Genomic DNA, 23,932 nt, shown 5'->3' with positions numbered 1-23,932 from the left:
GGGACACTATATCATACTTAAAGGATCTATCCAATAAGAGGACTTAACAATCCCCAATATACATGCCACGGATGTGGGAGATGCCTAGTATATCAATCAATTAATAACCAAAGTTAAGACACACTTAGATAATAATACATTTATACTTGGTGACTTCAGTGTAGTGCTTTCTACAATCGATAGGTCTTCTAAGCAAAACATCTCGAAAGCAACAAGAGCTTTAAATGATACAATGGACCAGATGGATTTCACAGATATTTACAAAACTTTACATAAAAACGCAACTGAATACACATTCTTCTCAAGTGCACATGGAACTTTCTCCAGAATAGACCACATACTGGGTCACAAATCGGGTCTGAACTGATACCAAAAGATTGGGATCGTCCCCTGCATATTCTCAGACCATAAAGTTTTGAAATTAGAACTAAATAACAAGAAGTTTGGAAAGATTTCAAACACATGGAGGTTAAGGATAATCCTGCTAAAAGATAAAAGGATCAACCAGGAAATTAGAGAAGAATTTTAAAAATTCATGGAAATTAATGAGAATGAAGATACAACCATTCAAACTCTTTGGGATGCAGCAAAAGCAGTCCTAAGGGGGAAATACATCGCAATACAAGCAGCCATCCAAAAACTGGAAAGATCTCAAATACAAAAGCTAACCTTAAACCTAAAGGAGCTAGAGAAAAAACAGCAAATAGATCTTAGAGAAGAGAGTTAATAAAGATTCGAGCAGAACTCAATGAAATCGAGACCAGAAGAACTGTGGAACAGATCATCAAAACTGGGAGTTAGATCCTTGAAAGAATTAATAAGACAGATAAACCATTAGCCAGCCTTATTAAAAAGAAGAGAGAGAAGACTCAAATTAATAAAATCACGAATGAAAAAGGAGAGATCACTAGAACCACCAAGGAAATACAAACGATTTTATTTTTTTATTTTTAAAAAGATTTTATTTATTCATTCGTGAGAGAGAGAGAGAGAGAGAGAGGCAGAGACACAGGTAGAGGGAGAAACAGGCTCCATGCCAGGAGCCCAACACAGGACTCGATCCCGGGACTCCAGGATCACACCCTGGGCCAAAGGCAGGCGCCAAACCGCTGCGCCACCCAGGGATCCCTATTATTTATTTTTGTAATGTATTATTCATCATGCTTTTTAGAATATTATTCAGTTAATTTTCTGAGTATATCTTGACGGAGTACTGCCAAATTTTAATTCTTTTCAAAGAATCGCTGTTGGCTCCACTAATACTCTCCTCTGTGCATTTCATTAATCTCTGATGTTTTCTTTGTAGGTTATTTCCTTCCGTTTTCATTTGGTTTAATTTGCTAGTTTTCTTTTTAATTCTAGGGATGAATAGTTAATTCATTATTTTTTGATGTTATTAAAAATAATACTCAATTGCACTTTAACTAGACATTTTATGAATTCTGGATTACTTTTTGACAAATCAATAGTCAGGAAGAATAATGGCTCCCCAAAGATGTCCATACTCTAATACTCAAAATCTGTGAATATGTTATCTTATATGGAAAAAAGTAATCTTGTAGGTATAAAAATGCTAGAGACTTTAAGATGGAGAGATTATTATGAGCAATCTGAGTTAGCTCAATCTAATCATGTAAATCCTTAGAAATGACTCTTGGAAAAAAATAAAACATGTATGTCAACTATACTCAAATTTAAAAAAAAGTAAAAGCTATATCCCTCACTTTAAAGCACATGAATAGTATTTTACACACCTTTGGTGTTTACATAATTTTCACATTTACACAGCACTTTCAAATGAGTTTAATTTGTGTTTGTCATCCTCTAAGAGCTTGATATTCTCTGAATTAAGTCATACATTAAAATCTGAAAATGAAATCTTTTTAAAAGTTTTTATTTATTTATTTATTCATGAGAGACACATACATAGAGAGGCAGAGACACAGGCAGAGGGAGAAGCAGGCTCCTTGCAGGGAGCCCGACATGGGACTTGATCCCGGGACTCCAGGATCACGCCCTGGGCTGAAGGCAGATGGTCAACTGCTTGAGCCACCCATGCATCCCTGAAATTGAAATCTATGTATCAAATCTTAGACAAAAGTAAGGTCATATTTTAACTTTATTCAAGAGGTACTAGACACTCTTTCTTTCTCACATATCTTCATTCTTCACACTTTCAAAATTAGTTTCATCAAATGAGAATTACTATGTAATCTCTTTGAAATGGGAATCTGTGTCTAACTTTCAAACTGCTACTTAGCACAGTGCCTGCTGCTTCATAGGTGAACAAAAATATATATATAGGAAAAAATCATTGATTTGTTTTCAGGCAAATCCAAAAATCATTGATTTGTTTTCAGACAAGTTACTGGAAAAATTTTGGTCAAAATAGTATGATGAACTATCCACAAGATGGCAGTAATATATACTCAGGGAATGCATTGTACAATGTGACTTTAGAAATTGTTAAGAACTTAAACTATTGTAAAGTGGCATTTGGACACATACAATGAGCTTACATAGTGTATTTTACCTGAATTTTGTTTGCGTTGAGACAGTGTTACTCATTTAGGAACAGATAATTTAGAAATAATTCCATTGAAATTCACCATATGGTTGGACAAACTGATTTTCAGTTTTCTAATTGAGATTATTTATTTATTTATTTATTTATTTATTTATTTATTTATATTTTTTAAAGATGGGCTCCTGGGCGGCTCAGTGGGTTAAGCATCCAATTCTTGACTTGGCTCAGGTCATGATCTTAGGGTCATGCTCAGCATGGTGCCCCTCCCTTTTTCTCTCGCTCTCTGTCTCTCAAAGAAATAAATAAATCATTAACATATAATAAGATGTGGTCTATTTATACAATGGAATATTATTCACCCATCAGAAAGAATGAATACCTACCATTTACATTGACGTGGATGGAACTGGAGGGTATTATGCTGAGTGAAGTAAGTCAATCAAAGAAAGACAACTATCATATATGGTTTCACTCATATGTGGAATTAAGAAATAGTGAAAGGGATGATAAAAGAAGGGGGGAAACTAAGTGGGAAAAATTAGAGAGGAAGAAAAGCATGAGAGATTCCTAACTCTGGGAAACAAAGGGTTGCAGAAGGGGAGATAGGTGGGAGGATAGGGTAACTGAGTGGTGGGCATTAAGGAGGGCATGTGATGAGATGAGCACTGGGTGTTATACTATATTTGGCAAATTGAATTTAAATAATATTAAATTTAAAACTAAATAAATAAATAGCATTTTAAAAAAACAACAAAAGCCTGATGCATGAATTCAGCAATGCACCTTTTCCACTGATTACCTTAACCATTTTATAGCTATCTCCTTTATGTGATGCATAGTTATTTATTTGGTACAGGTATGAATTAAGATAGATCAAATACAAGACAAATATCATATGATTTCAGTCATATGTGGAATTTAAGAAACAAAAAAAAATGAACATAGGGGAATGGAAAGAACAATAAAATAAGACAAAATCAGAGAGGGAGAGAGACCAGTGTGCCCAATAGACCCACCACAAATTTTCTATTATTGAGAAATACATATTGAATTGCAGTCATTATAACGTAAAGAAAATATAAACAGTTCCATGAAAATTCTGTATTCTCCTCTATGAGATAAAAGGATTGTTTAATTAACAGTAGTTCCTTCTAATGTCCCTGGAATCATTTCCCCAAGGCCAGTCACATTTTAAATATTGCCATTAAAATACATCAACCATTTAGTGCCAATGTAAAGTAGGTTAGTCTGCCTAAGGTATTTGCTTAATTCTTTTTTGAAATATATTACTTATTTACTTGAGAGAGAGAGACAGAGAGAGATAGAGAGAAGCAGACTCCCTTTTGAACAGAGAACCCTACATGGGGCTTCACTACAGAAAGTTTGGAAGGACTTCAAACACGTGGAGGTTAAGGACCATCTTGCTAAAAGATGAAAGGGTCAACCAGGAAATGAAAGAGGAATTAAAAAGATTCATGGAAACTACTGAGAATGAAGATACAACCATTCAAAATATTTGGGATACAGCAAAAGCAGTCCTGAGGGGGAAATACATTGCAATACAAGCATCCATCCAAAAAATGGAAAAAACTCAAATACAAAAGCTAACCTTCCACCTAAAGGAGCTAGAGAAAAAACAGCAAATAGAACCATCACCCAGGAGAAGAAGAGAGTTAAAGATTAAAGCAGAACTCAATGAAATTGAGACCAGAAGAACTGTGGAACAGATCAACAAAACCAGGAGTTGGATCTTTGAAAGAATTAATAACATAGATAAACCATTAGCCAGCCTTATTAAAAAGAAGAGAGAGAAGACTCAAATTAATAAAATCATGAATGAGAAAGGAGAGATCACTACAAACACCACGGAAATGCAAAAGATTAAAAAACATATTATGAAAGCTATACACCAATATATTAGGCAATCTAGAAGAAATGGGTGAATTTCTGGAGAGCCACAAACTACCAAAACTGGAACAGGAAGAAATAGAAAACCTTAACAGGCCAATAACCAGGGAGAAAAATGAAGCAGTCATCAAAAACCTCCCAAGACACAAAAGTCCAGGGCCAGATGGCTTCCCAGGGGAATTCTATCAAACGTAAAGAAGAAACCATACCTATTCTCCTAAAGCTGTTTGGAAAGAGAGAGAGAGAGATGGAGTACTTCCAAATTCGTTCTATGAGGCCAGCATCACCTTCATTCCAAAACCAGACAAAGACCCCACCAAAAAGGAGAATTACAGCCAATATCCCTGATGAACATGGATGCAAATATTCTCAACAAGATACTAGCCAATAGGATCCAACAGTATATTAAGAAAATTATTCACCATGACCAAGTAGGATTTATCCCCGGGACACAAGGCTGGTTCAACACTCATAAAACAAAAAACGTGATTCATCATATCAGCAAGAGAAAAACCAAGAACCATATGATCCTCTCATTAGATGCAGAGAAGGCATTTGACAAAATACAGCATCCATTCCTGATCAAAACTCTTCAGAGTGTAGGGATAGAGGGAACATTCCTCAACATCTGAAAAGCCATCTATGAAAAGCCCACAGCAAATATCATTCTCAATGTGGAAGCACTGGGAACCTTTCCCCTAGGATCAGGAACAAGGCAGGGATGGTCCACTCTCACCACTGCTGTTCAACATAGTACTGGAAGTCCTAGCCTCAGCAATCAGACAACAAAAAGACATTAAAGGCATTCAAATTGGCAAAGAAGTCAAACTCTCCCTCTTCACCGATGACATGATACTCTACATAGAAAACCCAAAAGCCTCCACCCCAAGATTGCTAGAACTCATATAGCAATTTGGTAGCGTGGCAGGATACAAAATCAATGCCCAGAAATCAATGGCATTTCTATACACTAACAATGAGATTGAAGAAAGAGAATTAAGGAGTCAGTCCCATTTACAATTGCACCCAAAAGCATAAGATACCTAGGTATAAAGCTAACCAAAGAGGTAAAGGATCTATACCCTAAGAACTATAGAACACTTCTGAAAGAAATTGAGGAAGACACAAAGAGATGGAAAAATATTCCATGCTCATGGATTGGCAGCATTAATATTGTGAAAATGTCAATGTTACCCAGGGAAAATTACACGTTTAATGCAATCCCTATCAAAATACCATGGACTTTCTTCAGAGAATTAGAATAAATTATTTTAAGATTTTTGTGGAATCAGAAAAGACCCCGAATAGCCAGGGGAATTTTAAAAAAGAAAACCATATCTGGGGGCATCACAATGCCAGATTTCAGGTTGTACTACAAAGCTGTGGTCATCAAGACACTGCGGTATTGGCACAAAAACAGACACATAGATCAATGGAACAGAATAGAGAACCCAGAAGTGGACCCTCAACTTTATGGTCAACTAATATTCAACAAAGCAGGAAAGACTATCCACTGGACAAAAGATAGTCTCTTCAATAAATGTTGCTGGGAAAATTGGACATCCACATGCAGAAGAATGAAACTAGACCACTCTCTTGCACCATACACAAAATTAATTCAAAATGGATGAAAGATCTAAATGTGAGACAAGATTGCATCAAAATCGTAGAGGAGAACACAGGCCACACCCTTTCTGAACTCAGCCACAGTAATTTATTGCAAGATACATCCACGAAGGCAAAAGAAACAAAAGCAAAAATGAACATTGGGACTTCATCAAGATAAGAAGCTTTTGCACAGCAAAGGATACAGTCAACAAAACTAAAAGACAACCTACAGAATGGGAGAAGATATTTGCAAAGGACATATCAGATAAAGGGCTAGTTTCCAAGATCTATAAACAACTTATTAAACTCAACAGCAAACAAATAAACAATCCAATCATGAAATGGGCAAAAGACATGAACAGAAATCTCACAGAGGAAGACATACACATGGCCAACACGCACATGAGAAAATGCTCCACATCACTTGCCATCAGGGAAATACAAATCAAAACCACAATGAGATACCACCTCACACCAGTGAGAATGGGGAAAATTAACAAGGCATGAAACCACAAATGTTGGAGAGGATGCGGATAAAAGGGAACCCTCTTACACTGTTGGTGGGAATGTGAAGTGATGCAGCCACTCTGGAAAACTGTGTGGAGGTTCCTCAAAGAGTTAAAAATAGACCTGCCCGATGACCCAGCAATTGCACTGTTGGGGATTTATCCCAAAGATACAGATGCAATGAAATGCTGGGACACCTACACCCCGATGTTTCTAGCAGCAATGTCCACAATAGCCAAACTGTGGAAGGAGCCTCGGTGTCCATTGATAGATGAATGGATAAAGAGGATGTGGTTTATGTATACAATGGAATATACTCAGCCATTAGAAACGACAAATACCCACCATTTGCTTCAACGTGGATGGAACTGGAGGGTATTATGCTTAGTGAAGTAAGTCAATCGGAGAAGGACAAACAGTGTATGTTCTCATTCGTTTGGGGAATATAAATAATAGTGAAAGGGAATATAAGGGAAGGGAGAAGAAATGTGTGGGAAATATCAGAAAGGGAGACAGAACATAAAAAGTCCTTACTCTTGGAAACGAACTAGGGGTGGTGGAAGGGGAGGAGTGCGGGGGGTGGGGGTTAATGGGTGACGGGCACTGAGGGGGGCACTTGACGGGATGAGCACTGGGTGTTATTCTGTATGTTGGTAAATTGAACACCAATAAAAAATAAATTTATTATAAAGAAAGGATGGCTACCCCTGCTTTCTTTTTTTTTAATTTTTATTTATTTATGATAGTCACAGAGAGAGAGAGAGTGAGGCAAAGACACAGGCAGAGGGAGAAACAGGCTCCATGCACCGGGAGCCCGACGTGGGATTTGATCCCGGGTCTCCGGGATCGCGTCCTGGGCCAAAGGCAGGCGCCAAACGGCTGCGCCACCCAGGGATCCCCCCTGCTTTCTTTTGAGGACCATTTGCATGTTAAATGGTTCTCCGACTTTTTATTTTCAGGCTGTAGTTGTCCTTATGTCTAAAATGAGTCTCTTGTAGACAGCAAATAGATGGGTCTTGGTTTTATATCCAGTCTGACACTCTGTGCCTTTTGATGGGGTCATTAAGCCCATTCACATTCACAGTTACTATTGAAAGATATGAGTTTAGTGTCATCATGATACCTATTCAGTCCCTGTTTTTGTGGATTGTTCCCTTGGACTTCGTCTATTACAGAGTACCCCTTACTATTTCTTGCAGAGCTGGCTTCGTGGTCATATATTCTTTCAGTGTCTGCCTATCTTGGAAGCCCTTTATCTCTTCTATTCTGAATGAGAGTCTTGCTGGATAAAGTATTCTTGGCTGCAGGTTCTTCTCGTTTAGGACGCTGAATATATCCTGCCAGCCCTGTCTGGCCTGCCAGGTCTCTTTGGAGAGTTCTGCTGTTAATCTAATATTTCTCCCCATAAACGTTAGAGGTTTCTTCTCTCTTGTTGTTTTAAGGATCTTCTCTTTATCTTTGGAATTCGCAAGTTTCGCTATGAAATCTCGAGGTTGTGAGTGGTTTTTATTGATTTTAGGGGGGATCTATCTCTTTATTTCCTGGATCTGAATGCCTGTTCCCTTCTCCAAAATAGGGAAGTTGTCAGCTATGATTTGTTCAAATACATATTCTGGACCTCTATCCCTTTTGGCGCCCTTGGGAACCAAAAGTAAACGTAGATTTTTCCTTCTGAGGCGGTCATTTATTTCCATTAACATAACCTCATAATCTTTTCATTGTTTTTCTGTTTTTTCCTCAGTTTTACCCCTTGCCATTAACTTGTCTTCTATGTCACCTACTCGCTCTTCTACCTCGTTAACCCTCGTCGTTAAAACCTCTAGTTTGGATTGCATCTCATTTAATTGATTTTTAAATTCTGCCTGATTAGATCTAAATTCTACAGTCATGAAGTCTCTTGAATCCTTTCTGATTTTTCTAGAGCCACCAGTAGCTTTATACTTGTGGTTTTGAATTGGCTTTCTGACATTGAATTGTAATCCAAATTTTGTAACTCTGTGGGAAAGAGGGCTGTTTCTGATTCTTCTTTTGAGGTGAATTTTTCCTTCTAGTCATTTTGCTCAGTGCAGTGTTGCCAAAAACAAGTTGCAGTAGGAAAAGGAGAAAACGAGAGGAGGGAAAAAAGAACAGAAAAAAAAGAAGAAGAAAAAAAAGAAGAAGAGAAAAAAAGGGGGAGGGAAACAAACAGAAACAGAAAACAAGGGGTAGTATCCTCTGATTCTATATACTGTAATTCCCTTGCAGCAGTGCTTGGTCAATAACTTATTTGTCCCCTGTCCGTCTGGCTGGTCTTCTAGGGGAGGGGCCAGCTGTGCTGAGTCTCAGGTGTGAGCACTTGCGGGAGCTGCTCAGCCCCCTGCATGGTGCAGGGCTCAGTGGGGGTTGTTTACCCTGTGAGGCCCCAGGAGGAACAACCACAGTGGCGGCAGCCAGCTCTCGCCCTGGAGTCAGCTCCTGCAGTAATTACAGAGCTCTCAGTCTGCAGGGGCCTGGATGCTCCGGGGGCAGGGGCTGCCAATCTGCACAGCTCGGGACTGCCCAGCCGCAGGAGCATCCTGGCTGTCCTGGGCCCTCCTGGCCTCCGCCTTTCCTGGGGGGAGCGCCGGATCCTTGTCTGTGTCCCCAGCGCCCTTGGCTCCAGGGCCTGCACCGCTGGAATCGCGCTGCCAGGACCACAGTCCCCTCCACGGAGCCTCCGCCCGAGCCCCTCTGAGCTGCTCCCAGGCCCCGCCGCGGTGCTGCAGCCCTTTAGGGAGCTCGCCTGTGGGGTGTGGTGCTCTTCCCCGGGTGCAGGTGTCTGTTAGTGCCCCTGGGAGCCTGAGGGCATCCCCGCCCCTTTTGGGGTCCTGCTCCAACTCCCTGTGAGCGCCTTTCCGTCCGGGAAGATTGGTCAAGCTCCTGCTTCTCCCAGACGGGGCTTTCCTGTCCTGGGGGCTCTCGCCGTGTGGCCTTAGCCTGCTCCTCATGTGGCCCCTCCCCTTTGGATGCTTTTTATTTATTTATTTTTCCGTCGTCCTACCTTCTCCAAGGACCGACTCTTCTGCAATCTTGCCCCTCCTCCTCCTCTGTACTATTTTAAATACTCATCTTTGGGTCTTCTGAATTATTCACATTTTCATTCATTCCTTTGCATATGAGCATCTTGTAGGAACTTCTCCATTTGTTTACAAAAGATTGGTTTCTTTCTTTATTTAAGAGAGAGAGAGAGAGAGGGAGGGAGGGCAGCAGGAGGGGCAGAAGGAGAGTCCCAAGCAGACCGTGCCTCTAGCATGGAGCCCCATGTGGGACTCTGTGCAAGGCTCAATCTTACGACCTGGAGATAATGACCTGAGCCAAATCAGGAGATGAATACTTGACTAATTGTGCCACCCAGTTGCCCCAGCACTTCTCTTTTTTATTTATTTAAGATCTCATTTATATTTATGGTGTAATAGTTTTATACAGAGATTTTTTTATCTATCTAGTTCTGGTCATTAATTTTCCCTTTCCTGCTCCTCCTTGAGCTCTCATTATGATGTGTTTAATAACATGTGCTGTCAGCACCTGAAATGATGAAAAGAAAGAATTGAGTTTCTAGTGATTACATTGTTTTCAATGCTAGTATGAGTTAACTGAATGCCCATAATTTGCTTTTCCTAATTTTATTCATCAATTTTAATCACTGATTATCTACTGCCAAGTTTTACTCTTCAATATCATTTTGAGAGCATATATCCTTTAAATTTGTATAAAAATTCTTGGATCTGGGTCGTTGTGAAATAATAATGTGATCTCCCAATGAGAGAGGACTTGATGTTTCAAAAGCAACAGCCTTTTCCTTCCAGCCAACACAAAATTAATTCAAATAGTGTCTTCAGTTTTTTAAACCTCTAATGAATGAGCTCTTGATGATGTTTCCACTTACCTGTTCTAAAGGCACAGTATGAAGAGAGATATGTTCAAGTGGTTAATCAAAATTGAAAATCTGCTTTTCACTCTCTGTGATTCTCTGTATATGAATATATATACCATCTTCTGATTTTTTATATAAAAATGTGAGTCACTTTGGTGGCAGATGAGTTGGAGCTCTGGGAATCCAAATTGCAGTGGGAGTTGTTAGAGCACAGAGGCTGCTGCCCAAGCATGACCAGGAGAGGTGTTTACACTTTATTTCTGACCCTGGACATGCTCTGGTTCTCTCTGAGCATTGTCTTGATTACAATAGACATGAGAGTGTTGGTTGGTTGGTTGGTTGTGCTATAGGAATTGTAGAGATATTTGAATTAATGGACACTTCTTTTCCCTTTTATTACTCCAAACTATCCTTTTACCTTCCTTTGAACAGCTTTGAGTAATTTTGTAGATACATTATCTCCAGACTTCTCTGAACATAACATCCTCAACATAAACACAGATATCCATATGTAATAAATTTACTACTGACAGCGTGAATTATGTACAATATTAATATATTCAGGAGTAGAAATGTTAAAAGACAAAGTTAAAATAAATTATGATAAATGATTTAAAATTTCTTTTTTTTATTTAAAATTTCAAATTATACATTGATAGTACAACTGTTTTATGCTCAGTAATACTTAATAACTGCTTTTATTTATGTAATTTTCAAATATCTATAAGGCACAAAATGGTTTCATAAACATTGCCCCTTTTACTATCAGTTATCATCACCTGTTGTTCTATGAGATATTGCTTTTAAAAACTTAATCATAATTGAGGATCTTGGTGTACTTTTCACCATTGACTTCAAAGTTTGTTTGAATAACTTGCCAATAAAGAATGTCATGAATGAATTTCACATTGGCTTATATTGCTGTCACTTATATGAAGTTCTTATTTAATTCCAGTCAAATTCACTACTTAACCCAGGGCTTAATGTGGTTTTAGTCATAGACATCACATTTATTACTGCAGTCAATACAATGGGTGAAAAATTATTATATATAGATGTTAAAATCATTCCATACTTTTGTATAATGCAAAATTCCTTCCCATAAGACAAATCTGATTCTACCTTAAATTTGCAAATCATTAGAAATAATTTTCTGGGCGGCCCAGGTGGCTCAGTGGTTCAGCGCCACCTTCACCCCAGGGCCTGATCCTGGAGACCCGGGATTGAGTCCCACATCGGGGTCCCTGCATGGAGCCTGCTTCTCCCTCTGCCTGTGTCTCTGTGCCTCTCTCTCTCTGTCTCTTTCTCTCTCTGTGTATCATAAATAAATAAAATCTTTTAAAAAAAGAAATAATTTTCTGTGTACTTTTTGATATTGTTTGCTATAAGAGGTGCATTTTATATATTGCCACATCGCTTATGTAAGCCATTTTTATAGTGGCTGAGAACAGAAGTATTCTTGCAATAGAATGTGGTTCTTGTGCTTTTGCTATTAAGAAACATCTGAGAACATTTTATTACATTTAGTGAAAAATTTAAACCCTTCATTTATTAACTGGTGGGTTTTAATACTGCAAAAGATTTATAGTTTTATTTTATATTTTTATATTTACCCTTTGAATGGTTTGCTTTTCATAATGACCATATAATATATCAAGGTACAGTATAAATTGTTATGTTCAATGTTAATAATAGTGGAAAAAATCCATATTGTAAAATAACGTTTCTTAATAATTTTGAATATTTTCAGCCAGCTTATTGTCAGTCTGGTAACTTGTACTTTTACTTTGTGATTTAGCTGACAAGGAGTTCATGTTATGGTAAAATTGTCAGCTCTATCATTTTATAATCACATATGAGTTTTAATAACTATATTATATTCAGTGCAATGCTTATTAACACAAATCTATTTAAGCTCCTTATAAAAATTTCTGGAGAATAAATCAGGTTAAAATAAGCTAACATAGTCCTTCAGCATACAGTTCTCCCAATTTTGGCACACATAAGCTATGATACATAGAAATATGTTCAAAGCAAATAACTGCAAAGAGAAGTCTTCTAAATCCCTCTGTCTTTTGGTTAACTCATACTTTTTCAGACAAATTTAAGTATCATATGTAATATGAGCAGGTATTACACAGATTAATTTAGAGTGCTAAAAATAGGCTGATTATTAAATATTAATGAAGCTTACTTATCTTTTCAAATAAAGACACATAAATATCTACTCATTCACATTTCCCTCCTCAACCTCATGAATTGGTTACATTCAGCTTAAAATGTATTCATCCTCCTCTGGGGCAATGGGTTAAAATAAATTGTAATGACTGTTTAATTCAGTTTTCTCTTTTGGTTCAACAATAAATATTGACCCAATTAATACTCCTCCAGGTCCTGTACTCTCCACAGTGATAGTTCTTCCCTTGAATGAATATGCACCCTCTATTATTGGTCAAAGTAAAATTCTGTGATGTCTCAAGCATTCCTCTCCTGTCCTCACATGCTTAATATTCCCAATTTCTATTACATTACTGTATATTCCTTAGTGGTAGGATTTGTATTTAGCATTCACTCTTTATTTAATTTCTTACTTTTGGTTAATTTATTGAGTGAGTTTGCCTCCTATTCTCTAAAGTATTTCAACTCACTAGTGTTGAATATACCATCCTTTGATTTCCTCTAAAGAAAATTCTGGAGACAAAATTTTGGTGTTCTAAATTTAAATTTGTTTTCTAGCAGCATAAATTATTATAGTGCAGATATTGCTCTAAGATATAAGGAATCTCTTTACAACTAGATCGCAAGTGGCTAAAGTGAGGCCTTGAAATAGGTATTGAACTCAGCAAGTCTCAAACTTTCTTGTGACTTGTATGTCAGGAACCTGTCTTGAAGGATATTAGAATCTAGTTTTTCAATACTGACCCCAAATAACCCATTTCTAAGCGTGATGATACAGGTATGACATAAGGCAAACCTTGTTTTATAGAGTTTGCAACTATCTCCTAAAAGAGGCTACCTTTCCTCAAAGAAGCAACTGTGTCTTTAATGATAGGCATTGATTAGCTGTACAGAGAAACAAGAAGAAAATTCTAGGCAGATATAATTATATGCAGGGAGGTATGGAAGCATAGAGTATTCTGACATAGTGAACAGAAAATAATTAATACATTTGAAGTATGTGATAACTTGGGTGATGAAAAAGGAGAGTTTTCGATGAGGAGAGAAAGGTTAGAATAAGAACTTTGAAGGGTCTTAAATATCAAAGTAGTTTGAACATATTCTGTAGTTAATGAGGAGATTTCAAAATGATAAAATAGAGACTGAAAATAATCAAGTATTCAAAGTAGCACTGTAAAGTAATTACTGTGCTATTTTAATAATCTAGGTGAAAAATGTTGAAAGTCTAACCTAAGGTCATGGAGGGTAATGGAGAAGAGGTTCTGATTAAATTTTCAGGTAGAAATGTAAAAATTTGGTAACAGAGTTTGCACGAATAATGACACGTTGAACAGAGTAAGCGGTGAGTTCCATAATACTGTATGTAGATTCTCTACATTAGAATTAAATGAGGTAAGAATTTCTGTACTGGCAGAGTGAGGAACCTGGTGAACTCTCTCTCCAACAAAACAAACACTTCACTAAGGAAACTTACAGAAAATAATAATGTAGAGTCTCCAGAAATTTTCCAAGTCATACAGAAAATATAGAAACAATCATTTAAGAAAATCTAAATCTTAAAAACAGTGAGTCTGACATTAAGCCCCCCCATCCCACCCCATGTCTCCTTTCTCAGTTCCATATTGTAGAAGCCCTTTTCTGCTCTACTCAGAGTTCTCTGCTCTAGGCAAGTGTGGTGAAGAAAATGATTCCTCCTCTTCATGATCCAGTCTAGCATGTGCTCTTAGGTTTTACCCTGGAACGGTAAGTGTTGAAGATGTTCTATTCTAGGTGTACATAGCAAATAATGAGCCTATCTTTACCTATTTCACAACTACTTATAGGACAGAGATTTCACTTATATAAGGTATTTAAATCAGCCAAACTAATGGAAACAGAAAGTAGAATGGTGGTGGCCAAAGGCAGGGCAGAGGAGTAAATGGGGAGTTGCTGCTCAATGGGTATATAATTTCATCTATGCAAGAATAATTATCTCTGGATTTTCTGCTTTACAACAGTGTCCCTATAGGTAAAAATACTATATTTTGTGTTTAAATTTATTTTTAGATTTTTAAAAGATTGATTTATTTATCCATGATAGACATAGAGAGAGAGAGAGAGAGAGAAAAAGAGAGAGAGAGAGAGAGAGACAGAGACACAGGAGGAGGGAGAAGCAGGCTCCATGCCGGGAGCCTGACGTGGGACTCGATCCAGGGACTCCAGGATCGTGCCCTTGGCCAAAGACAGGCACCAAACCGCTGAGCCACCCAGGGATCCCCTATTTTTAGATTTTTAAATTTATTTATTCATGAGACACACACACACACACACACACAGAGGCAAAGACACAGGCAGAGGTCCCATGCAGGGTCCCATGCAGGGAACCTAATGTGGGACTTGATCCCAGGTCTCCAGGATCATGCCCTGGGCTGAAGACAGTGCTAAACCGCTGAGCCACCCAGGCTGCCAGTGTTTAAAAATTTATTGAGAGGGTGGTTCTAATGTTAAATGTACTTAGCACAGCAATAAATAATAATGATGATGGCACCTCTATGCTAGACATGGCAGGCTGAGAATGTAATGGCCTCTCTCAGCACCCCGATCATCCAGCTTACTTAGACTGGAAGTTCATGCCAGAAGGAGTGAGTTGAGATGACCAGGACCTTTACTTTCTTTAGTGCCCACTCAGACAGGGGGGTGTCACTTAGGGAGAAATAGGCTGCTTCCCCTGCCCTCAGCTCCTGTGTAGAGGTACACAGGCCCCACATAGAAGAACAGGCACAATTTAAGGATGAAGAACTCCATAGCTCTATCTGATGGATCTGATGGAGGATGTCTTTTTTTAGAACAGAGCTTTGAGAGTTCCATGTAACAGTGTATTTCAGAAACAGTGGAGCTCTTGGTGAAGGGCAGTTAAGAAAACACTCATAGCAGTGTTATGCAGGTATCAACAAACCACACTGCGTAGCAAACAGAAGTTTAAAAGATAGAAACAGTGATGGGCTCAAGAGAAATACTACTGGGATCACAGACAACCTTATCCCCATAAGTCAGGCTGTGTGCATGCAGTGGCTGCACCCACTTAGGAGAAATCAGAGAGTCATGGAGCAGAAATGAAAAGATTCTTCAAGCCACACATAGTTTTATCAACAAAGGGTGGAAGCCTTGATGACACAAAAATATTAAGGACAACTTCTAGCCAAATATTGTCTAAAAAATAAGCAACACCAAACCACGGGCAATTTCTAGGAAGCCAACTTAAAAAAAAAAGTTATATAAAATCTTCTTAGTCTGGAAGACACTGTGAATGCCGAAGTCTGTGCACCTCTCAGGAAACATTAGAGAGAGAGCATCCAGCTATTAGTCCCTGAATAAATATGGGGCAAAAATTGTAAACTCTGAACTGTGTTATCAGCCTCTAAGCCACACATATGTCTACTAGTTTTGGATAAAATTCTACTTGGCCTAGGAGAGTTAAGCAAAACCACTGATCAGTAAGTAGCTTACAATATCCCAACAGTAACCAAGTTGATTGTAAACAAGAAAAAAATCTGAGCAGGGACATGATAGGCTACACACAGGAGGGGCAATACACTTGAGTTCATTCAGCCAAAGAACTAATCAATCAATCAATCATCAATCAATCAATCAATCAATCAAAAATTCCACTAACATCAATATAAGAAGAGGGATCAGTAACCAGAAGTGCTATAATATATTATTTAAAATGTCCAGTTTTGGAGTGTCTTGGTGGTTCAGTCAGTTAATTGTCTGCCTTCAGCTCAGATCATAATCCCAGGGTCCTGAGATTGAGCCCTGTGTAGGGCTCCCTGCTCAGTGGGGAGCTCCATCTCCCTCTGCTGCTCCCCTATTCTCGTGCACTTTCTTTATTTCTCTCTCAAAAATAAATAAATGAAATCTTCTAAAAATGTCCATTTTGAGGGGATCCCTGGGTGGGTCAGCGGTTTGGCGCCTGCCTTTGGCTCAGAGCACGATCCTGGAGTCCTGGGATCGAGTCCCGTGTCGGGCTCCCAGCATGGAGCCTGCTTCTCCCTCTGCCTCTCTCTCTCTCTCTCTCTATCATAAATAAATAAATCTTTAAAAAATAAAACTTTAAAAAATGTCCATTTTGAACCAAAACTGATGAGACATGAAGAAATACAAAGTTATATCTCACATATGAAATTAAAGGTTAGTAGAAACTGCTTTTGTGGGGACTCCAATGTTGCACTTGGCAGGATAAAAAACCTTCAAAGTAGCTATTATAAATATATTCTGAGAATTAAATGAAAGCATGCCAAAAGAAATAGAGGAAGATATGACACTATCTTATCAAGAAGAAGGTATCAAAAAAGATAGAAATAGTTTCTAAAAATGGAGATTCCAGAGTTGCAAAGTATAGTAACTCAAATGTGGAAGTCATTAGAGGAGCTCACCCATTGATGGGAACATTCTGAAGCAAGAACCAGTGAACTTGAACATACATCTGTAGCAATTCTGCAATCTCAAGAGATGTAAAACAGGAAATGAGTAAAAGTGAACAGAGCATCAGAAGAATGACACCATTAAGTGCACCTATATATGTAAAACGATGTACGTTTTGGCTTCTGGATTGGACCATTAATCTGATCAAGATCTTATTAATTCAAGTAGGAAATGAGGAAAAATAACAGGTTTGGGAAGGTAGGTAACTAATTTAGTTTTTACATTTTGGGCTTAAGATGACTTCGAGAGGGGATCCCTGGGTGGCGCAGCGGTTTGGCGCCTGCCTTTGGCCCAGGGCGCGATCCTGGAGACCCGGGATCGAATCCCACATCAGGCTCCCGGTGCATGGAGCCTGCTTCTCCCTCTGCCTGTGTCTCTGCCTCTCTCTCTCTCTCTGTGACTATCATAAATAAATAAAAATTTTTTTTTAAAAAAAGATGACTTCGAGATACTCAAGGAATGGCTCAATAGAAAGTTAAAAATAAAAATTTCCAGCTTAGAAATGAAGAGGAGAAAGGAGAAAATAATTCTGCTGACTGTATGTAGAAACAACTACTACCTTGAAGGCTGGGTGAGCAAGAGGAAGAGATTACCCAGAACCCATCAATGTTACCAGGTCAGTGTCACCATCACTGATGTTGAAACCTCTATCCTATTACCAGGTAAGAAGATAAGAGCTCATGCACTTGGTGACACTTTAGGAGCCTTGGACCTTTTAAACTTACTGATGCTCCTGAGCTTCCCAATGTATTTCTGGAGTACATGTTGTCAATACCGCTGCTGCCTGAGCCTGAATCAGAGGAATGTAAAGTTTCTCCTTTTTTCCTGTTGTCCAATATCATCTTAGAGCCTGCCACTGATAGAACCTGATAGGAGTAAGTTTGCAAGGGAGTCCATCCTTTAGAGAGAGGACTGTAGGAGAGCTAATATGGGGCTGAGAGTCATAAGAGAAACATTCAGAATCATTTTTCCATTTGGTTACTCAGCATCCATGCATAACACTCCACCTTTATTTAAACTTCCTTTTTTAAATTTTTATTTATTTATTTATCAATTTATTTATTTATTAATTTATTTATTTATTTAAGATTTTATTTCTTCATGAGAGACAGAAGGAGAAAGAGAGTCAGAGACACAGGCAGAGGGAGAAGCAGGCTACATGCAGGGTGCCCATGTGGGACTCGATCCTGGGACTCTGGTATTACGCCCTGAGTCAAAGGCAGACGCTTAATCACTGAGCCACCCAGGAGTCCCTTTTATTTAAACTTCAAATCAATGACTGTTACTTCAATCTAAAGATTCATTTATCCTGCATGCTAATTAAGACATTCTACCCTTTTTGTCCAAGCAGAAAGCTAAACATTCTCATAGATTACCGTATCCATCTCAGTGTAGTGTTGGGATTTCCTCTACTTTAGTCATAATCCCTCAGGAATATTATGTAACCTCAAGACTAAATGGTAAAATTAATCACATCTCCTTGGTGAGGAAAAAATAAAAGAAAAAAAGGAATTTGAATTTTCTTAATAGATATCATAAACACAAAATTGCCATAACACACAACTCAGGAGGAAAACATTCTTAGTTACTATAATCATCATTTTCCTATTAATAAGTCATGAGACTCAGTTGTCTATGGTGGTTTTCTTTACTACCAGTTGCTTTCTTCTTTTGTCTTCATCTATTATCTCCAATGATGATGTTTCTTGATGGAGTGAATTAAATTTAAAATTTTATTGGCTCATGCTCTTATCATTTACCTTTTTATTGAACTATAATAAACAATGTTATATTATTTTCTGGTGTACAACATATTGATCCAGCAGAACTATACATTACTTAGTGTTCATCACAATATATGTAGCCACCCCTAGTCACCGCACAATATTATCTTCGTGCACTGCTCTTGGGAAGGTAAATGGATGCAGTCACTGTGGAAAACATTTTCATTTACGTTTATTACTTGGTAAACAAATATTGCAAGGCACCACAGAGAATCATTTGAGTCTCATACATGAGTTCCCTACCCTCTTGAGTTACTCTAATGCTTGTACACCTTGATAATTGGGATCAGTCTTTTCAGTTGGCTTGATAAAGTCTTCTTTTAAATCAGAAGAAAAGGAGACTGATATGGCTGACAACTTTGACCTTCAGATAAATGGGTAATTGTTTTATCCTCTTCATGAAAAGAGTTATTTATTGAGAACATATACAGGAAGGGGTGGGAAACAAATTTATGAACGTTATTAAAATTTAGATAGAAAATCAGTCTATTATAAAACTATAGATTTTGAAGTTAGAGGGAGGCTACGATTCTCAGTATAATACTTACAATTCTTGTGGCAATTTCATTAAATTTTGTAATGCTCAGTTTTATACTGAGAATACGTTAATAATATGCTCTATTTTCTTTGTTGTAAAGTTAAGAGAAACCACAGGCAAAGTGCTTCATCCATGGTTAGAACTCCATAAATACTTATTTAGAATCTCATTTAATTTATAAAAAACTGGGGGGGTGTGGCAAGATGGCAGAAGAGTAGGGTCCCCAAGTCACCTGTCCCCACCAATTTACCTAGATAATTTTCAAATCATCCCCAAAACCTACGAATTCGGCCTGAGATTTAAAGAGAGATCAGCTGGAATGTTACATGAGAAGAGTTCGCGCTTCTATCAAGGTAGGACAGAAAAAAAAAATGAAAAAGAATCCAGTGGGGGAGGGGCCCGTGAGGAGCCGGGCTAAGTCCGGGAGGCCAGGCGGCAAGAGCCTCCAGGACAGGAAAGCCCAGTCTGGAGAAGCGAGAACCTTACCAATCTTACAAGAAGGAAAGGCTCTCGCAGGCAACTTGGGCAGGATGCCAGGAGGGGCAGTGGAGCCCCCGGTTCCCAGGGGCACTCACAGAGGAGGTGCGCCCGGGGGAGAGCGCGCCGCGCCCCGTGGGCCAAGCACGGTAAAAGCTGCAGCGTGCGCAGGGGGGGCCCCGGGAGCAGCTCCGCGGCGGCTCCCTGCACAGGGGGCTGCGCGGCCCTGGGAGCGGATCCTAGGATTGGGCCTGTGTCAGCATCCACGGTCTGTCTATTGGCCGTCTCCTTGGATAGCTCAGGTCTAGGATCCAAAAATGAGGAAGCTGTGACCTCCCTGCCCTGGGGATTCCTGCAGTGGAATTTGCTGGCCTGATAGGACTGTTCATTTCCATTGGTCTGTGGGCTCCTATCATGTGGCAGGCACTCGGTGAGGTCCTGGCATCACTCAGACAGGAAGCTCCACATTCAGGTCCTAGAGGAATCCCAGCAGGTGCTGCTTGTAAGCAGAGGAGAAGACTCTGACTCCACACATATGTTCTGGTTGTATTCAGATGAACGAAGCAGAGGGGGGGCACCTTAGTCTCTTCAGGAGCATACTCCTTTCCTTCCTGATGCAGGCTAGAGCCTGGGTAGGTGCCTAGTTTAGTGTGGGACTCCCTTATCCCAGACAAATTGAGCAGGGAACTTTCCAAAATGGACCTGGATCCCAGGCCAGGGGTCTTAGAACAGGGGCTGCTCAGGGCTGAATTCTGTGGAGACAGGAATGAGGGAGGTTTTGTTGATGACTTTGCAGTGACCATCAGGGGCAGTGGTCCTATTACCTTGAGTGTGAGGACACAGATAGAGTTTGGACCTGAGAAATCGAAGACCATTTCAGGGTAACCCTCAAAATGATGTCCTGTGGGCCTTTTAAAGGGAGCTGCAAAGAGCACCTTGACTCTGGAATCAGCCTCCATCCCTTTGCCGAACTCACTGAGCACTGGAGTCCATGTCCCTGCCCTTCCTCCTATCTCCATGGACACAAACTCCTTACCTGAATGCCACATGTTTGCTTCTAAAAACTTGACCATGGGTCTCCACCTGGACGATTGGTTTTCCGGTGGTTTCTTTTTTGTATATTTTTTTAATTGGAGTTTGATTTGCCAACATATAACACCCAGCACTCATCCCAAGTGCCCCTCTCTGTGCATCACCCAGTCACCCCATCCTCCCGCCCAACTCCCCTTCCACAACCCCCTATTTGTTTCCCATGGTAGGAGTCTCTCATGCTTTGTCATCATCTGTGATTTTTCACACCATTTTTTTTGTTTTTTTTTTCTCTACATCTGTGATCCTAATTCCAGTGAGAACCCAGAATCACATTGGTTCTCCTGACTAAAGAGAGGAAGAGACTGGTTCCTGAACAAACCTGAACCAATCATGAGAAACTGTTGCTGAGGTAATTTACCCCATCATGCTGTTTATTTCCAGCTTTGGTGTCGCCAACATAAACATCTTCTCAAATAAGGTAATGCTTGACAAGAGGCAACCACTCCACACTCTTCCAAGCTGGAAGATTATGTATATCATCCCAAATGGACACTGTCTGATTTTCATTGGAATTTGTGTGGAAAGAAACCAAGAAAGTGACATTCGTTCCTCGGTTAAAGATCCTCAAGCTCGCCTTGACAAAATTAATTTCACTTCCACTCTGATCTTCTGGAAGAGTGTAATGACCAAAGAATCATAGGATGCATCTAGAAGGACACAGAGTACCCATCAGTACATTTTCATGCCACTCAAGAATAACTCAGGGAGGGGTGCCTGAGTTGCTCAGTCATTTAAGAGTCTGCCTTCAGCTCAGGTCAGCCTTCTGGCACCTGAAATCAAGCCTACTGTGGGGCTCCCTGCTCAGCAAAGGGTGTGTTTCTCTCTCTCTCTCTCTCTCTGCCCCTCTCACCCTGTTCTGCTCTCTTTCTCTCAAATACTAAAGCTTGATGAAAATTAGAGAGTGATTTGGGGACTCTTGCTCATTATAAATAGAGGACTGGAGAATATGAAGAAATTGGTTACCCAGAATGGGCTGATATGCACAGTTTGGCCACCCATGGTCTTATGACTCTAAAATATGCTGTGTAATGAGGTTTTTTTCTTCTGTTTTTTTTTTCTTTTGAGAATATTGACTAAGTCCATCGAGTGGTGTCAGTGGGACATATCTGCTGCAGAATCTACCTCACTCTTTCACTCTCCTTCTCCCTATCTCTGCATTTCTCTGTGTCTCTATGTCTTTATTTTCCTCTGTCCTGATCTTCTTTTTCTCATACACACATACACTCGCACTCTCACACACTCTATAGAGTCAACAAGTCACCTCCCCAATCCTATTTTACTCATACCCACTCCACACAGAGATAATACTTTGGCTCTCTAGGATTGTAGAAACATGGGCCTGTTTTCTTAGCTAGAAAAGCTGCCTATCTCACACACCCCAAGCTTCAGAACATGGAATCTGGGTGTCTGTCCAGACTGAGTACAACAAGGTTGCCCTATCTGCCTTACTATTTGAGATTTTTCCAAGAAAGAGATTGATCCCAGAATACATACCGATTTAGATGTTTTCTGAGATGATCTGCAGTTACACATAAGAGGATAAGGTGGGGGTCGGTTCATGTGTGTACTTTGTCATAGGTACTCCTGGTGAGTATTGAACTCCAAATGAACAACAGTAGTAATGCCATGGGCCCCCAAATGAAGACAGATTACACCCATGGAGAAAGCATGAGCTTTTTCTGGGGGATTGATCCCTCAAGTTGACTGAAGAAGAATTTCCAAATTCAGAATTCAAGGTGGAGAAAGTGCTTCTGAGTAAATATCCCCTACCCCAGAGTTAACATCCTCCCCTTCCAACACACCACCAAAATAGTCTTTACACCAAAAAATACACTGTTCCTTATTATATGTGTATTCACATCAAAAAGAGGAAAACCAAGAGAGCAGCATTTCTAATTCAGGCAAAATGGGGCAGACTTAGCACAGAAGTGGGTGGAGAGTTATTCACTGAGTTTTGGTGGACAACACCTGGTACCACAGCCTAGGCAACATCTAGGAGTACACAGGATAACTATCAGTGCTTTGTTTGTGGTGCTCAGGTATTAGTGAGATCAGTGTTTATATGGATACAGGGGAAGACTGGATGGTAATGGCTGGATAATAACCATAAAGGAAGCTACTGCTAGGCCATCATCATTGCTGGATGAGGAAAAACCTTCAGCTTAGGCCAAGATCCAAAGGCCTGGGATCCATCTCCTTTTTGGGCACCCTGTTCAGTGGGGTTGTGATTCCACATTTCCCTCTGCCCTACCCTTGCACATGCTCTCTCTTGCTGTCTCACTGTCTCTCTCTTTCAAATAAATAAAAACTTTTTTTAAAAAAAGCAATGACAACTTTAAGTAACATGAAATAATCAATGTAAAATACAACTTATGTGCACAGCGAATCCAAAGATAGGTTACCTTCGCTTATAGAGCTTGTTTTGAAGCCCAGCTAAATGTTGCTACCTTCTTGATGTCTTCCAAAACCATTTCTGCCTCTGTAGATCCACATATGCTGTCATCTCTTTTGTACGGTTTTGCACTTGATTTCAACCGTCTTTTGGTAGGTGTTTTCAATGTTAGGCAATCATAATATTCTGTTCTATTCAGTCTATTACTCTACTGCATTTTTTCACTAATCTGTTATCTTTAAAATCATCCATTGTGGGAGAGATTTAAATACTGAATGTATACCATTTACAAATAGCCATAGTTATGAGAAAGAGCGGAGGGGACAGGCTTCAACATATTCATTAAAAAAGTCACAGGGTGAAAGGTACAGCATAAGGAATATGATCAATGGAATGGTAATAGTGCTCTATCGGGACACATAGTATCTATGCTTGGGGTGAGCACAGTTTCAATAACCATAAGTTCAATCAAGTGTGGTACACCTGAAACTAATGTAACCTTGTGGGTTATCTTGTCCTGATTTTAAAAGCCATAATAATGTGGGCACCAGAGTGGTTTCTTTGG

The 23,932-nt window shown here is 39.3% G+C and overlaps 1 long non-coding RNA gene across 1 annotated transcript in view; it reads right to left on the bottom strand.

Moving 5' to 3' along the window:
* Positions 1-21,311: 21,311 nt before the first annotated feature.
* LOC140615224 (uncharacterized) overlaps positions 21,312-23,932 on the bottom strand; it is a 37,987-nt gene continuing 35,366 nt past the window's right edge. Inside the window, exon 5 of the long non-coding RNA XR_012016018.1 lies at positions 21,312-21,622. This is a non-coding gene — a long non-coding RNA (uncharacterized lncRNA). The remainder of the gene's footprint in view (positions 21,623-23,932) is intronic.

This window comes from Canis lupus, chromosome 2 (genome assembly GCF_048164855.1).
Source record: "Canis lupus baileyi chromosome 2, mCanLup2.hap1, whole genome shotgun sequence".
NCBI lineage: Eukaryota > Metazoa > Chordata > Mammalia > Carnivora > Canidae > Canis > Canis lupus.
Note: the sequence above shows the minus strand (reverse complement) of the source record. Positions and strands in the feature narration are given on the sequence as shown.